The sequence below is a fragment of the Chiloscyllium plagiosum genome, unplaced genomic scaffold, assembly GCF_037043375.1.
Source record: "Chiloscyllium plagiosum isolate Xiang-an unplaced genomic scaffold, Cpla_swu_hap1 HiC_scaffold_3, whole genome shotgun sequence".
In the NCBI taxonomy this organism is placed as follows: Eukaryota; Metazoa; Chordata; class Chondrichthyes; order Orectolobiformes; family Hemiscylliidae; genus Chiloscyllium; species Chiloscyllium plagiosum.
Window position 1 is genome coordinate 21,600,271 of NW_028270141.1, and position 18,890 is coordinate 21,619,160.

Genomic DNA, 18,890 nt, shown 5'->3' on the forward strand with positions numbered 1-18,890 from the left:
AGTCTTCACTTCAGGACTCAACAAATAAACTAATTTTTGGTTTGGAAATCAGCAAAACTTCTAATTTTGGGAAACAGAAGCTGAAGAATAGCTTATTGTTGACAGGAGGAGCTAATGTGTTATTCACTAGCTAGCCTATCCCTAATTGCCCAGAGCATAAGCCCATAAAGACATGAGTGGAAGTAAAGCCATTCAGCTCATTGAGTCCACTCCGCTATTTAATCATGGGCATTTCAACTCCCCAGAGGGCAGTAAAAGCAACTACATAGTTTGTGTCACATGTAAGCCAAGCCAGGTAAGGATGGGAGTTTCCTTCCCTAAAGGACATTACTGTACCAGATGGAATTTTTCAACAATCAACACTGTTTCATGGTCATCATTGGAGGTTTCAGAGGTTTTAACCAAATTCAAATTCCACCATCTGCCAATGCAGAATTTGAACCAGAGCCCCCAGAACATTATCTGGGTTTTGGTATTAATGGTCTAGCAATAACAGCGATAGGCTATTACCTAGTAATGATTAATAAAGAATTCTACTCAACTAATATTAAGTTAAAAATCACACAACACCAAGTTATAGTCCAACAGGTTTAATTGGAAGCACTAGCTTTCGAAGCGCTGCTCTTTCATCAAGTGGTTGTGAAGTACACAATTGTAAGACACAGAATTTATAGCAAACGTTTACAATGTGACGTAACTGAAATTATAACTGGAAACAAATGCGATCATTCTAAAAGATGAGAGACTTAAACAATCCAGGTCTTTTTCAATATATAATTTCAGTTACATCACACTGCTATAAATTCTGTGCCTTGTGATCTTATACTCCACGACCACTGATGAAAAGAGCAGCGCTCCAAAAGCTAGCGCTTCCAATTAAACCAATTGGACTATAACCTGGTGTTGTGTGATTTTTAACTTTGTACACCCAAGTCCAACACCAGCATCTCCAAATCAAGTAATATTAAAATGTCAATATGGCCGCAGATTGGGGGAAATAAGCCCAGGGCTCGTCTGATCCTATCGGCTTTCTTTCACTTTTCTTTTTGCATTTCTCCTTTTCTTTTAAACCTAGAAAATGGTAAGTGAGGAGGGTGGGCTCCGGCAGCAGCAACACCAAGATGAACCAGACACGGCTCCACCTAGCCTGAGGTCTCCCAGCAAGTGAGGTACATGTCCTCGGCTGAGTACCCTGGCCCATGTGCACAGGCTAGGCTGAGACTCCAGGTCCATCGCTAGGCATGGGCATGTGGAGGAGGAGAAAGGCAGTCACGGCCTGTGTGATGGTCTCATCCTGGCACAGAGGCTTTCTTCAACTTCAGTGTCCCAGTATTCCAACAGGCAGTCTTGTCCAGAAGCAGCAGTTTTCTTCAGACGAGGCTTCCAGTCTAATATCCAGGAGCCTGACATGGATATTCCATTCTGGCTGTATCATCCAGGTATTCCATCATTCCTAAATCCGCTTTGCCCAAGCCCAGGAGCTGTTAACACAACTGTGTTGAACATTGTCTTAATTTCTTGTTAAAGTGATGGAAGGTGTCATTAACAGTGTTATCAAGCAGCACCTGCTCAGCAAAGCCAAGTTTGAGTTCCACCAGGGCCATTCAGTTCCTGACCTCATGACAGCCTTGGTTCTAACATGGACAAAAAAAATGATTGAGCTGAATCCCGGAGGGGAGGTGAGACCAAGGCTTCATTCAACCAGGTGGGGCATCAAGAAGCTCTAGCAAAATTGGAATGAATAGACATCAGGGAACAAACTCTCCAGTGGTTAGAGCATATCTGGCATATAGGAAAGTGGTTGTGGTTATTATATGTCAGTCATCTCAGCTCCAGGTCATCACTGCAGGAGATCTTGAGGGTAATGTCGTAGGACCAACAATCTTCAGCTGCTTCAAAATGTCCTTCCCTCCAACATAAAGATCAGAAGTTGGGATTGTGCAACATTCAGCATCATTCACAAATCCCCAGACATTGAAGCAGTCCATGTCCAAATGCAACAACATCTGGACAATATCCAGGCTCGGGCTGACAAGTGGTAAGTAACAATTCCGCCACCCAAATGCCAGGCTATGACCATCACCAATAAATGGCATTCTAACCAGCACCCCTTGACACTGAGTGTTACGATCACTCTATCCCCTAATATCAATATGCTGGGAGTTATCCTTAAATCAAAAACTCAATTGGACCCACCACATAAATACAGTGGCTACAGGAGCAGGTCAGAGGCTAGGAATACTGCGGCAAGTAACTCACTTCCTGACTCCTCAAAGCTTTTCACCATCTACAAGGCACAAGTCAAAAGTGTGGTGGAATATTCACCAAATGCCTGGTGAGTACAGCTCCAACAACACTCAAGAGGCTTGACACCATTCAGGACAAAGCAGCATCTTTCGTTTTGGTACCACACCACAAATACCTACTCGCTCCACCAGTGGCATTCAATCCGCCGCCGCCGCCGCCACCACCAACAAGATGCAAATCAGAAATTCAAATATCCTTAGACAGCGTTTCTGCAGCCCCTCAATGCCTCGTCTTCACCATGGACATCCAATCCCTCTACACCTCCATCCGCCATGACTAGAGCCTCCAAGTTCTCAGTTTCTTCCTCTCCCGATGTCCCCAACAGTACCCTTCCACTGACACTCTTGTTCGTTTGGCTGAACTGGCCCTCACCCTTAACAATTTCTCCTTCGAATCCTCCCACTTCCTCCAGACTAAAGGGGTAGCCATGGGCACCGTATGGGCCCCAGCTATGCCTGTGTCTTTGTCTCCTATGTGGAACAGTCCATCTTCCGGAGTTACACTGGTACCACTCCCCATCTCTCCTTCCGCTACATTGACGACTGCATCGGCGCCACCTCGTGCTCCCACGAGGAAGTCAAACAGTTCATCAACTTCACCAACTTATTCCACCCCGACCTTAAATTCGCCTGGACCATCTCTGACACCTCCCTCCCCTTTCCTGGACCTCTCCATCTCTATTAATGACGACCAACATGACATTGACTTTGTTTTACAAACCCACCGACTCCCACAGCTACCTGGATTACACCTCTTTCCGCCCTACCTCCTGCAAAAATGCCATCCCGTAATCCCAATTCCTCCGCCGTATCTGCTCCCAGGTGGACCAGTTCCACCACAGAACACACCAGATGGCCTCCTTCTTTAGAGACCACAATTTCCCTTCAAATGTGGTTGAAGATGCCCTCCAAGGCACCTCATCCACATCCCGCACCTCTGCCCTCAAACCCCACCTCTCCAACTGTAACAAGGACAGAAACCCCCCCACCCCACCCCCGGTCACACTTTCCACCCTACCAACCTTCGCATAAACCGCATCATCTGCCACCTCCAAAACAGACCTCACCAGAGATATATTTCCTTCCCCACCCCTTTCTACTTTCTGCAAAGACCGTTCCCTCCGTGACTACCTGGTCAGGTCCAAGCCTCTCAACAACCCATCCTCCCGTCCTGGCACCTCCCTCTGCCACTGCAGGGACTGCAAAATCTGTGCCCATACCTCCTCCCTCAATTCCATCCAAGGCCCCAAAGGAGCCTTCCACATCCAAAGTTTCACCTGCACATCCGACAATGTCATTTATTGTATCCATTGCTCCTGATGCGGTCTCCTCTACATTGGGGAGACTGGATGCCTCCTCGGAGAGTGCTTTTGGGAACACCTCCGGGACACCCGCATCAATCAACCCCACCGCTCCCTCACTACCTGACGCCTGGAGGAAGGACGTCTCATCTTCTGCCTTGGAATACTTCAACCCCATTGCATCAATGTGCACTTCACCAGTTTCCTCATTTCCCCTCCCTCCACCTAACCCCCGTTCCAACCTTCCAGCTCAACATCTCCCCCCCCCAACCATTCAAACCAATGACACTTCCAGCTAGAAGGAAAAAAGCCTCAGACCCATTTGGTATTCAACATACCATCATTGAATTCTCCCACTATCAATATCCTTGGAGTTATCATTGATCAGAAATTCAACTGGACTCGTACCACATATACACAGTGACTACAAGAACAGATCAGAAGTTAAGAATACTGTGGCAAGTAACTTGCCTCCTGAAAGACTGTCCATTTTCTAAGAGGCCCAAGTCAGGAGTGTGATGGAATATTCCCCACTTGCCTGGATGAGTGCAGGCCCAATAACATGCAGGAAATTTGACACCATCCTGGACAAAGCAGCCCGCTTGATTGGGACCACATTCACACCCTCCACCACTGATGCTCAGTAGCAGCAGTGTGTACTATCTACAAGATGCACTGCAGGAATTCACTGAAAATCCTCAGCACCTTCCAAAACCACACCACTTCTACCTCAAAGGACAAGGGCAGCAGATATGCAGGAACACTTCAAGTTCCCCTCCAAGTCACTCCCCATCCTGACTTGATAATATATGACCATTCCTTCACTGTCATTGGATCAAAATCCTTGAATTCCCACCTTAATAGCATTGTGGGTCAACCCACAACAGGTGGACTGCAATGGTTCAAGATGACAACTCAGCACCACCCTCTCAAGGGCAACTAGGAATGGGTAATAAATGCTGGCCAGCCAGCAACACCCACATGCCACAAAATGATTAAATAAAATAAGTGTTTAATGTATGTCAGAGCATTTTATGCCAATCCCAGTCTTACAAAAAAAAAAGTACTTTGAAAAAAATAAGTATCAGACCATAAACGGTTCAAATCAAAGTTCCCTACAGGCTGATTAAGAATTTGAAAACTTTCATTTCAAATTATTTTGCTTTTCAAACAAAACACAAATAGAATTATTCAATAATTTAAGAGGAATTACTGCTTACTATATCCTAAGAGCCTTCTCAACATTCACTGAAAACAGATTGAAATATTTATTATTAATAAAATAAACAAGTAGCAATCAATATCCTACAGCAACTGTGACAAAGATTTCAGAATAAATAATGCACCAGTAAAGATAAATGCCATATCTTGTTCAATTATTTCATCACTTCTTTGCAAGTCATTTTGAAAACGGATAAAACTACATTCAATGATTTCTTCTCTCAAATTCACCCCATGAACAAACTGTATTTACATAAAATGAAAAAGCAAAGTTCTGTTAAATAATTGCTGTTGAATTTCTAATATTAACATTAGAAATCCAACGTTTGCGATCTACAATCATGTCTCCTAGCATACACTTCTGAAATTCTGAAAACATTGCACAAATAGGACTGAATAAAGAAAACTAAATCAACCAAATGATGCTGTCAAAAACATTAAGCAATATTTTTACAAAGATGCAAAGTTGAAATGACATCTCAGAACATGCTTGTACAATTGTGACAATCATATTGTGAATTTTAGTAAGTGCTTTGCTTTCACCAGAACCAAGTTAGTGCTGAAAAGGACAGGGATTAAAACATCACTGTTGGAAGTTTAATACAGACACACAAGATGGATGTCAAACCCAAGGATGAATGTCAATATTTTACTATAAAACATACTTGGAAATGTTTCAAAATCATAACAGTCATAACCAGGATTCAAAAAAGTGAGGTAATTAAACTAAATCAGCCACATAAAGTAAAACTCTTCTGAAAAACCTGAATGCTTTTAAATGAAGAGATCTCAAAATCAATATTACATTTCCGCTTACTGTTACATTTGTGCCTCAGCATTATGACTGGCTTGAAATGTCATACACATAGGATCATGAATTAATAAACATGCTGGCTTAGCCTTCTATTCAACTTTGTAATATTTTTCTTACAATGGACATCCATTACAATTTTTTTTTCCAAACATGCAGCGGGAGTGTATAGAATTGATAATGATGCATTATTTATGACTTTTCCAAAATTTCCCATTTTCTATAATTACCCCAGTAAGCTGGAAGGTAACAAATGATAAAACACTACTGAAGAAAGGAGGTCAGAGAATCACAATGATCTACAGGCAAATTAGTCTGACACCAGTTGTCAGGAAAATACAGGAACCCATTATTATTAAGAAAGCAGAGACAGTACCCTTGGAAAGTCATAATTTCATTCAGCCAAAAACGGCCAAAGAATATGTAAACCAAAAGTTACTCTCACTGCTTACAATTACAAAAAAATTGCTTTCTTTTTAAGCCTCATTCTGCTTCATATGCACGATCACTGAGCATTGTGCATGCTGAAAACCATGTATAAGTGTAGCAGGATTGCCTCATTCATGTACTGTAATCACTTTGTAATAAAAAGCCAACATGCTATTTCCTTTCCCAACTGCTTTATCAACTTGCATGTTAAATTTCCTTTGTTCCTTGGACAGTACATCCTGAATTTAAGGTTAGATGCCATTTAAGAAAAGGAAAGCAAAATATTTTAATAATAACTACAGAGTTCCCCACATTATACTTTATCTGCCTCCATGTTGCCCATTCACCTAAGTCACCTTTAACCAAGATTTAATTATGACTTTCCCCAAAAAACGTTATTTTTATTACACTGTGTTAGAGATATTTATGTTCATATCCAGAGACATGCCCTTCTCAAGAAAAAAAAAGGAACAAATCCAGGCACTGCATTTTTTCAAATCACAAAAACGTGAGGGCAACATTGCCTGGATGCATTCACCCTGCCAGCAACTTGACCGGAGATAACATTCCTCATGCCACACAAATTGCTGCACCACCTAAAAATTAGCATTCTTATGTGTCCTAAAGAGTACAAGACAGAAAGCTTGCCAGGATTTTCAACCATACTCCAGTTCTATACTATGCGGGAGTTATTCTGAAAATTTAACTGCTCGCCCCTGGTCCAATATTAGTCTGGTATTAACCACTTCATCTAAAAGGGCAAAAAGGGTGGAATGATGTAACGACCAGCCCAACCTTAAGAGCAGTAATTCAAAAATCTATCTTTAGCTGTAACTGTGATATAGTTTTCCTGGTTGATAATTTTCCCACCTCCACATGATACCTCCCCGACATGGACAAACTGACAATAGTAGAATGCAGAATTGGATGTTCAACAGAAGCAGGAGCTCACTGGTTCATATGCCAATGAACTAGTGGATTTAAATACAAAAAAGGACAGAAGAACATAAATAACAAATTAGATAGGGGAAAAATACGAATAGGCAATCACCAAATTTTCCTAACTCGAGCTCTTCAAGTGGTGATAACAAATACGTTATAGGATTAAACTCTTTGTTAATGATCTGTCAAGTCTACTTACTTTACTCTAAAACAATTCAAAATTTCACTTACGTACCAGAAAGTGTGAACGTAGGAAAATAAAGAGAAAATGGAGCAGGGTAGGCCATTTGGCCCTTTGAACCTGCTCCACAATTTTATAATGTCAGGGCTGATCTGACTGTGATCTCAAATCCACCTATTCTCATTACCTTTCACCTCATGCTTCGCAATAACCTATCCACATGTTTTAAAAAACATTTACAGACTCTCTGAAAAAGCAAAGGACGCAGAGTTCCAAAGAGTCTCAAACTTCAGGGAAAAAAAATTACCTCACCTGTTTCAAATGGCTGACCACATTTTTAAGCAGTGAGCCCTTACTTTTAGATTCTCACCAAGAAGAAACACCATCTCCACATAAAACATGTCAGAATCTTCAAGATGTTGTATGTTTCAATTAAGTAATTTCTTACCCTTCTTAACCTTCAGTGAACACAGGCTTATTATGAGGGGACATTGGAACATACTACAACTTACCCGTTCCAAGTATTGGTGCTGTAAATCTTCTACAAACACTTTTACATCCTTACTTAAATAAGATGACAATACTGTACACAGTGCTCCTGATGTGGTCTCACCAATATCCTTTATAACTAAGCTTATTCGTCAGCTACTTGAGCGTCATCATCCACTTTATCCAAAATGACCTACTTTCCAGTGTCAGCATCCAGTATCATCTGAGTGTGAAACTGTTTAACCTTGATTGCTTCCTGGCAAAAACAAAACTCACCACTATGGACATGAATAATTTTGCAGATAACTGCTGCATGACAGCTCAGTCGAGAATTGTACAACACAGAAACAGACCCTTTGAGCAAACTCATCCATGCCAACCAGACATCCCAAACCAACACAGTCCCATCTGCCAGAATTTAGCCCATATCCCTCTAATCTCTTTCTATTCATGTACCCATCCAGATTTCTTTTGAATGTTGTGACTATAGCAGCCTCCATTACTTTCTCTGGCAGCTCATTCCATACAGTCACCACCCTCTGCTTGAAAGATTTGCCCTTTAGGTCCCTTTTATATCTTTTCCCCTCTCACCTTAATCCAATGCCCTCTAGGTTTGGACTTTCCTGCCCTAGGAAGACTACTTTGGCTATTCACCTTACCTATGCCCCTTGTGATTTTATTTCCTTCGCAAAGATTGGCTAATACCTAATATGCTTCTTTTCTATTACAGGATATCTGAAAGACTAACCAGAGAAATGTAATTGCTTTGCCAAAACCACACATCTATAATCACAAGAGAAAATTATAAGATTAAGCTTCCTTGATCCTAAAGTTTGGAATTTTATCTCATTTTCATCAATGAAAACCTTCATTTTCCAGTCCTTTTCAGTTTGGAAGTAGAGTTAGATCAGATTCTAGGCATTAATTGTTTCTCTTTCTTCACAAGCTTCCTGGTCTGTTAACTTGTTCCAGCTCACTCTGTTTGGATGATATTACCCATTATTTGGAAGACATTGTAGTGTACATCAATTTCAGTCCAATTTGTAAAATCTGTCTTAATTGTATTTGTCATTTAATGTACAATTAGAAGTTTATAATTGACCACAATTGGTCTTTCAATTCATGTTTAATATACATTGATTAAGTTTTAGGACGTTGATGGTAATCTAACATAGCATTTGGTATTTGCTTTGTTTCTTTGCAATTAATAATCAGGGTATTAACTCTCCTGTTACCCTAGATGGTAAATGAGCCACAAAGACCAAAAAGCTCTAAAACAGTTCTAATTTTTTAAAGCACTAGTTCCTCCTTTTCACACTCAGTCTAACATATCTGCAACCCCTTTCCCAAGCCAATATAACTGCATTTAAATTTATTTTTGATGTACCTATGTAAGATATGATTTGTCTGGTTAGTACACAAAATAATACTTTTCATTGTATCTTGATACATGTGACAAACATAAAATCAAATCAATGGCCGTGAAAGCCACATTGTTCTATTCAAACATTATCCATCCATGTAGTAACCTACCCCCATTTTTACATGTTAACGTTGGTGGAACAAATAGATGCTCATGTCCACATTCCTCACAATGAATTTAAAGAAATACCAAAATCACTGGTGTGAGGCGACTTTGCAATATACTGCCAACCAGGTGCAGTTATAAGCCATAAACCAGAAAAATACTTGACTAGTTCCAACAATTGCTACACAGTCAGGAGCAGTTCCTCAAGCTTCATCAAGTGAGCGACATGGTGGCACAGTGGTTAGCACTGCTGCCTCACAGGGCCAGAGACCAGGGTTCAATTCCTGCCTCAAACAACTGTCTGTGTGGAGACATCTGTTGCACATTCTCCCCATGTCTGCGTGGGTTTGCTCCGGTTTCCTCCCACAGTCCAAAAATGTGCAAGTTAGGTGAATTGGCCATGCTAAATTGCCCATAGTGTGGGGTGAAAGGGTTTGGGTGGGTTGCTCTTCAGAGGGTCGGTGTGGACTTGTTGGGCCGAAAGGCCTGTTTCCACACTCTAAGTAATCTAATCGAAAGCTTTGCTCAACTGTATACTAAAACAATTAAGTGACTCAATTTATTACAAATGCATTATTTATTCACAAGATAGCATTTGTCATAAACAATTTACAGGTCAACTTTCAAAGTACATTAAAGTTTTAGAAGATACAGAATTGCTTGTTTCTAAACTGGGCCACTGGTATTGAGAAATAGCATTTAACTAGGTTTTTGAAGAAGTAGAATGGGGGAGGTTTGGGAAGCAAATTTTAAAGGACAGAGGGTGCAAACAGGTAAAAGAATGGATTATGGTGTTAAACACACAAGGATTTGTAAATTACGACAAAAGAAATGGCCTGTACTGACCAACATGGTGTTAGAAAGAGAATTAAAATAGAAAATAGCAAATACACTACACAGATTCAGTCAGACCCAGTGAGTATTTCCAGCATTTTCTGTTTTTCTCTTAAATTTCCAAGTTCACTTTACATATTATGTCACAATTTACGACAATTTGTACTATACTAAAAAAGTGTGGCCATCCTTCAATCTGAGGGATGGTAGACATGCTGCAAACAATTCATCTAGCTGGGTGTCTTCAGAGATGCACTTGTGCTGATGCCTGTGAAGGCCAATTGTTAATAGGCAGGATCTTCAGGGAGGGGAACACATGAAGCTGTCAAATTATGTTCTGGGTTGTTGCTTTCAGCATTAGCAGTGTTTCCAAACTACAGCAGCCATTGATCATCATGGTAGTGGACATCAACACCAATGGGGTCACCGCTTCTCACTTTCACCAATCAGATTCTTGCATGTTTAGGGCTTTGTCAAGATTCTAAGCTTGGAAACAGATGATGCATGTTCTGTTATCTGGCTCCCGCTACCTTATTGTACAGAATACCGTTGGGTGTGTGGCTATCTTCCAACCTGTGGAGACATCCAATGTACCAAAGCTGCTTTGGCTTGAGTAGAGCAAACATACTTGGGATATCTGCCTTTGAGAATTCATGATTTTGTCCTGCCATGATAGACCCATAACATATCTTAGACACTGAAGACAGAAGTTACTAAGCTTCTTCTCCAGATCACTTATGTCACAGCCATTTTACATTACACTTTGCATGTTTCATGAGTTGGCCAAATGTGGTATCTGCTTTCCCCAGCTCCATTAAAGGGACAGATAGGTCTAACAGTAATGAGACAAAGTTTGCAGAATTTGCTAGGCAATGGTCTCCCTGCTATAGGAAGGATGTTGTGAAACTTAAAAGGGTTCAGAAAAGACTGACAAAAGATGTTGCCAGGGTTGAAGGGATGGAGTTATAGGAAGAGGCTGAATAAGCTGGGGCTATTTCCCTGGAGTGTCGGAGGCTGAAGGGTAACCTTACAGAGATTTATAAAGACCAGGAGTGGCATGGATAAGATGAATAGCCAAGATCTTTTCCCTAGGGTGAGGAGGGTCTGGAAGTAGAGGGTCCAGAACTAGAGCGGGAGGGGAAAGCTTTAAAAGGGGTCTTAAGGGGCAACTTTTTCACACAGATGGTGGTGTGTATAAGTGTGGGATATAAATGAATTAATGTTATTTCTGCAAGTATAAATTCTGATACAGAATAGGAATGAGAAAATACATATTCAGCAAAAAGAAAGGATATGTGAGCATGAGACATGAATACAGAACAATGGTGGATATATGGGCAAACAGGAAAACATCTGTTCTCCTCGCTTGTACAGAGACACAGGAACAAACCCTAATCAAAGAGGTCAAAGTGGCCTCTGGATGGAAATAGATGCTGATAGAAGAAAAGATATGCCTAATCAATAATCTATAATAGACTGACGTCAAACACCCTTATGGGAGTCAGAGATAAGAGTTTGTCACGGACAAAACAGGATAAACAGAAGTTGTGGGATCAGTCTTAAGGAAATGAGTGACGTAAGCGAAGCAGGGAACAAACAATGGAATAAGGAAAAATATGGGGATTCAAACTGTATAAATTTCGAGAGTTTGTTGGATATAGTGTGCATTCTGTAATTACCATACCTGGTAATTAGACAAGGCATCCACCTATAGGTGTATAAATAAAAAAGAAGCTGTTATTCAGATATTTGTCTCGGACTGAAATTATTAAAGTGAGTGAGCTTTTGTTTCTCACAATAAGGAATGAGTTGCCAGAGGAAGTGATGGAGGAAAGCACAATTACAATATTTGAAAAACTTGGCATTAGTAAAAGCACAGCCAGTCAGGCAGCATCCAAGCATCAGGAGAGTCGCATTTCATGCATAAGCTTACAGCTGAAACGTTGACTCTCCTGTTCCTCAGATGCTGCCTGACCTGCTGTGGTTTTTCCAACACCACATATTTTGACTCTTAGCTCCCCGGCATCTGCAGGCCTTAATTTCTCCACAATTACAATATTTAAAAGGCACCTGGATGGGTATATGAATAGGAAAGGTTTAGAGGGATATGGACCAAATGCTGACAAATGGGACTAGATTAATTTAGGATATCTGGACAGCGTGGACAAGTTGGACCAAAAGGTCTAATTCCATGCCATTCAGCTCTATGACATCCAATATGGTATTATTCAACATCAATCTTTCTCTTTCTAGATTCCCTTCCTTGCTTTTCACCCCACACAACTGCCAGAAGGCTAAATGAATGTATTTTTTATTACAAGGAGAACTGAGTACAGAAGTAGAGAGGTCGTGCTTCAATTAATCAGGGTATTGGTGAATCCAAATGTAGAGTGCAGTGTACAATACTGGTCTCCTTATTTAACAAAAGGAGTTCAATGTGTTGGCAGCAGTTCAGAGGTTTACTAGACTAAAACATGGAATGGGCAGGCTGCCTTTGAGGAAAGACTGAATAGCTATGCTTATATATAAGATAGCAAGAAGTGACTTGATTGAAACATGTCGCAGAGTTCTTGACAGGGTGAATATGGAAAGGATATTCCTTCTTGACGGAGAAGGATTCTGGGTAATCAAAGATGAAGGACAGGAAAAATTTCTGGCTGTAACAGCTGCTCCTTTTTTGAGGTATTTTAGGTATTGGAGGTGATTTCCTCGAATCCCAGGAGCAGCAATTACTGTTTTATATGCTGTTGCATTGTTTTGGAACTTGGGGGGGGAAACAAAAAGTCAAAACAGCAGTTTTAAAAGGAGAGGAACAGACAAAGGAAGCACATGGTGAGGTCAGTGCAGGAGAGAGAGAGAGAGAGAAAGAGAAAGAAACTGACACTGCAGTGAACCTGCACAGTTACTGTCTTTGCTGTTTGAATTCATGTCACACAGAGGATGGTACGTGTATGGAATGAGCTGCCGGAGGGAGTGGTGGAAGCTGGTACAATTGCAACAGTTAAAAGGCATCCAGATAGATATATGAATAGGAAGAGTTTGGGTGCTAGATTGGGTTGAGATATCTGGTCGGCATGGACGAGTTGGACCGAAGGGTCTGTTTTCATGCTGTACATCTCTATGACTCTAATCCAGAACAAGAGTGTTCCTGTTTAAAAATGAGGATTGCTCACTTACGACAGAGATGAGGATTTTTAAAAAAACTCTCAAAGAGTTTTGAATCTTTGAGACTCTCTCCTTCAAAAGGCTATATAAGCAGAGTCTTCAAATATGTTTAAGGTAAAGGTGAATAGATTATTCAGAAGAGGTGAAAGGTTATCAGGGCAAGTGGAGTAATCAGATGAGCACTGTATGGCAGAGTAGGTTTAAAAGACCAAGCGGCATTTCATATATAAATCATATCTTCATCGTTCCTTGTACAAATGACTTGTATCCATTTTTTTAAAAATCACATTTTATTATACAAAAACTATAGCACTAAGGAATAGAAAACACAACCAATGCTATCTTTCCAAACACAGACTCTTAGTAAATAATTGAGAGTTAAAAAGTGTGGTTTTGGAAAAGCAGAGCAGGTCTGGCAGCATCCGAGAAGCAGGAGAGTCGACGTTTCAGGCACAAGCCTTTCACTATTCCTGACGAGCTTTTCCAGGCCACACTTTTTAACACTCATCTCCAGTCCTCACTTTCTCTTCGTAAATAATTTAGCCATCTCTGCCCACAGGCTCGACACTTATTTGATGTACTGCACTGCATATCTCTCACTGAATTAGAATCGACACCTTTACCATCAGAGCTGCTGCATGAGAATCTTTAGACTCGATTCAACAGTTCACCCTGACACAAAGGCAGATGAAATTAGAGTTGCCTTTATTCCCAAGACTGGAGAGAGGAGGTGAATTCTCTTTTGTTTTTTTTTAAGTTCTCAGTAAACATAGATTACAGTAAAATGTATTTTGACGACACTCCTAAAAAAAATCCGCTGCACTATAATCACTTGTCCCAAAGAGGTAATTACAACAATGAAAGTAAAATGAAGCAGAGTAAATCATATTCCAAACATGTAATAACCCTGCAGGTACATTATAAGGCGGTGGATGCACCTGCTGTCAGCTGACCAGATGAATGTCTGGATACAGGACAAGTGGTGACCTCCAGCCAATCCGGGTCATCAATTCCGGCCTCCGCACGTCACAATGGACCACACAACGACCGTTAATCGCGCGAGTCGGCAGTTTACTTCAAAAATCACCGGCCGAAAGGCAGAGGCGGACTGCACCCACCGACCCAGGGAAATGTACCCGGGGCCGGAGCTCGCTCGCTCACCGACTGCGCCCGCCCCATCAACATAACAAAGACCATCAGGTGAGTACCGTTTTCAAATGACTCCGGCTTACTCGCCCACTTTTCATCAATCCTCCTCACCGAAGAATCTCCACGGTGACCAATTCCTTTCTCACTCTCTCTTATTCCACTCGCATCGGCACCTCCAGACGATCCGCCATTTCAACCGCCGCCCAAACACCGGTCACGTGGTCCGATTGCAAGACGTCACCACCACCCCGGGAGCAGGAGGCGTCCAAACCCAGATCAACCGGGATCATTGTCCCAGATCAACCCGGATTACTGTTCGACATTCCGGATTACTACCCAATTCTGGTATTATGTCCCAACTCCTGGATCACCACCTGAATCCGGGATCACTGCCCTTGTCCTGGGTCGTAACCAGAGTCCGGTATCACAGCTTGAACCCCCGGATCAAAATCTGGTTAGAGGTTCACGTTCCACATCCATAATCCCATCCCGATTCCCAGATCACTGCCCAAGCCTCAGGTCAGGTCCTTGGTCCTGGATCACAGCCTGAATTCCCGAATACAATCCGAATGCTAGAATACAACCGGATTCTGGGATCACAACTTTGAATAGGTAGCGAACCTGAGATCCTCAAGGGATCGAGAACTCTAGGTGTGATCCGGGATTTGGTTCGGGATTCAGAACTCAGGCACTGATCTGGATTCCTGGACTCGGCTTGTGATTGCAGACGTGGTTTGTGATCCGGACTCCAATTGTAATCTGGGACTAGGGCTGGGTTCCTGCACTCGGGTTGTTGTTTTGGATTCTGGATCAGTGGTGCTGGAAGAGCACAGCAATTCAGGCAGCATCCGAAGACAGGCAAAATCGACGTTTCGGGCAAAAGCCCTTCATCGCTACCTTGTTGTTTTGGATGCAGTTGCGATCCTGGACTTGGGCAGAGATCCCAAACTCGGTCTGGGCTCTGGACTCGGGCTGTGTGGTCCCACACATGGGTTATGACTGGTACATAGGCTGGGCTCCCAGACTTTGGTTGTGATCTGGTACCTGGGCTGGGAACCCATCCTTGGGCAAAGAACTCAGTCAGGCTGTGGATCTCCGATTATGATCCCAGACTCGAGCCGGGATTCTGGATTCTGATTGTGATCTCAGACTCTGGCTGGGATCTGATACTCCGGAGCAGGGATGCAAGACTCTAGTCCTGATCTCTGACTCATTTGATTTGTGATGGCATCCCAGACATGGACAGAGAACTGGAAATCCAGTTGTGATCTAGGGCTCAGATTGTATTTACAGGTCTCAAGATGTGATCCCAGGCAAGGTATGATCCAGATTCAGACTGGGATCCTGGAATTAAGTGGTGATCGGGAATTGTCAGTGAGAATAGAAAAATAGGAGCAGGAGCAGGCCTTTCAGCTCTTTAAATGTTTAGAATCATAAAGTCATTTGGACAGAAACAAGCCCTTTGACCCAACTCACCATGCTGACCAGGTTTCCTAATCTGAACTAGTCCCATTTAGAGTCATAGAGATGTACAACATGGAAATAGATCCTTCAGTCCATTACGACCAGATATCTCAAACCAATCTTGTCCCACCTGCCAGCACCCGGCCCATATCCCTCCAAACCCTTCCTATTCATACACCCAGCCAAATACCTCTTAAATGTTGCAATTGTACCAACCTCCACCACTTCCTCTGGCAGCTCATTCCATACACGTACCACCCTCTGTGTGAAAAAGTTGCCCCTTATGTCTCTTTAACATCTTTCCCCTCTCACCCTAAACCTATGCCCTCTAGTTCTGGATTCGCCGAGCCCAGGGAAAAGACTTTGCCTATTTACCCTATCCATGCCCCTCATAATTTTGTAAACCTCTATAAGGTCACCCCTCAGCCTCCAACACTCCAGGGAAAACAGCCCCAGCCTGTTCAGCCTCTCCCTGTAGCTCAAATCCTCCAACCCTGGCAACATCCTTGTAAATCTTTTCTGAACCCTTTCAAGTTTCACAACATCTTTCCGATAGGAAGGAGACCAGAATTGCATGCAATATTCCAACAGTGGCCTAACCAATGTCCTGTCCAGCTGCAACATGACCTCCCAACTCCTGTACTCAATACTCTGACCAATAAAGGAAAGCATACCAAACGCCTTCTTCACTATCCCATCTACCTGTGACTCCACTTTCAAGGAGCTATGAACCTGCACTCCAGTGTCTCTTTGTTCAGCAACACTCCCTAGGACCTTGCTAAGATTTGCTTTCCCAAAATGCAGCACCTTGCATTTATCTGAATTAAATTCCATCTGCCACTTCTCAGCCCATTGGACCATCTGGTCAAGATCCTGTTGTAATCTGATGTAACTCTCTTCGCTGTCCACTACACCTCCAATTTTGGTGTCATCTGCAAACTTACTAATGTACCTCTTATGCTCACAACCAAATCATTTATGTAAATGACAAAAAGTAGAGTACCCAGCACCGATCCTTGTGGCGCTCCACTGGTCACAGGCCTCCAGTCTGAAAAACAACCCTCCACCACCACTCTGTCTTCTACCTTTGAGCCAGTTCTGTATCCAAATAGCTAGTTCTCCCTGTATCCCGTGTGATCTAACCTTGCTAATCAGTCTCCCATGGGGAACTTACTGAAGTCCATATAGTTCACATCTACCGCTCTGCCTTATCAATCCTCTTTGTTACTTCCTGAAAAACCTCAATCAAGTTTGTGAGACATGATTTCCCACGCACAAAGCTATGTTGACTATCCCTAATAAGTCCCTGCCTTTCCAAATACATGTACATCCTGTCCCTCAGGATTCCCTTCAACAACTTGCCCACCACTGAGGTCAGGTTCACTGATCTATAGTTCCCTGACTTTCCTTACCACCCTTCTTAAACAGTGGCACCATGCTAGCTGACCTCCAGTCTTCTGGCATCTCACCTGTGACTATCGATGATACAAATATATCAGCAAGAGGCCCAGCAATCACTTCTCTAGTTTCCCGCAGAGTTTTAGGGTAAATTTAATCAGGTCCTGGGGATTTATCCACCTTTACCCGTTTCAAGACATCCAGCACTTCCTTCTCTGTAATATGGACATTTTGCAAGATGTCACCATCTATTTCCCTACAGTCTACATCTTCCATATCCTTTTCCACAGTAAATACTGATGCAAAATACTCATTTAGTATCTTCACCCATTTTCTGCAGCTCCACACAAAGGCCGCCTTGCTGATCTTTGAGGGGAGAAAGTGAGGTCTGCAGATGCTGGAGATCAGAGCTGGAAATGTGTTGCTGGAAAAGCGCAGCAGGTCAGGCAGCATCCAGGGAACAGGAGAATCGACGTTTCGGGCATAAGCCCTTCTTCAGGGGCCCAATTCTCTCCCTAGTTACCCTTTCGTCCTTGTATTTGTAAAAACTGTTTGGATTCTCCTTAATTCTATTTGCCCATGCTATCTCATGTCCCCTTTTGGCCCTCCTGATTTCCCTCTTAAGTATACTACTACTTCGTTTATACTCTTCTAAGGATTCACTCAATCTATCCTGTCAATACCTTGCATATGCTTTCTTCTTTATCTTAACCAAACCCTCAATTTCTTTAGTCATCCAGCATTCCGTATACCTACCAGCCTTTCCTTTCACCCTGACAGGAATATAGTTTCTCTGGATTTTCGTTATCTCATTTCTGAAGGCTTCCCATTTTCCAGCCGTCCCTTTACCTACGAATATTTGCCCCCAATCAGATTTCGTAAGTTCTTGCCTAATACCATCAAAATTGGCCTTTCTCCAATTTAGAACTTCAACTTTTAGATCTGGTCTATCCTTTTCCATCATTATTTTAAATCTAATAGAATTATGGTCGCTGGCCCCAAAGTGCTCCCCCACTGACACCTCAGTCACCTGCCCTGCCTTATTTCCCAAGAATAGATCAAGTTTTGCACCTTCTCTTGGAGGTACATCCACCTACTGAATCAGAAAATTGTCTTGTACACACTTAACAAATTAACAATGATCCAAAAATGTGAATCCTTCTCCCATACACCAGCTCCTCAGCCATGCATTCATCTCCTCTATCCTCTTATTCCTGCCCTCACTAGTTTGTAGCACTGGGAGTAATCCAGATATTACTACTCTCAAGGACCTCCATTTTAAATTCCTGCCTGACTCTCTGTAATCTTCCTTCAAATCTCAACCTTTTCTGTTCCTATGTCGTTGGTTCCAATGTCGACAATGACCTCTTGCTGGCCCCTCTCCCCCATGAGAATATTTTGCACCCTCTCTGAGACATGCTTGATCCTGGCACCAGGGAAGCAATACACCATTATGCTTTTTTTGCTCCTGGCCACAGAAACGTCTGTCTGTACCTTGGACTATGGAATCCCCTAACACAATTGATCTCTTGGAAGTCGACGTACCCCTCGTTGCATTAGAGCCAGTCATTAATACCAGAAACTTGGCTGTTGGTGCTACGTTCCCCTGAGAATCCATCACGCTCTACATTTTCCAAACAACATTCCTATTTGAAATGGGTTATCCACAAAA

At 42.3% G+C, this 18,890-nt stretch overlaps 1 protein-coding gene across 10 annotated transcripts in view; it reads right to left on the reverse strand.

Moving 5' to 3' along the window:
* kidins220b (kinase D-interacting substrate 220b) overlaps window positions 1-14,596 on the reverse strand; it is a 152,593-nt gene extending 137,997 nt beyond the window's left edge. For 7 of the 10 annotated variants that reach the window (XM_087977882.1, XM_043678271.2, XM_043678313.2 and 4 more), the window contains exon 1: window positions 14,416-14,572. The gene's annotated coding sequence lies outside the window, so the exon portion shown is untranslated. Of the gene's footprint in view, window positions 1-7,703; window positions 7,847-14,145; window positions 14,166-14,415 lie in introns of those variants that run through there. The other 3 variants (XM_043678261.2, XM_087977873.1, XM_087977872.1) reach the window with 3 other exon arrangements.
* Between the last annotated feature and the right edge of the window lie 4,294 nt (window positions 14,597-18,890).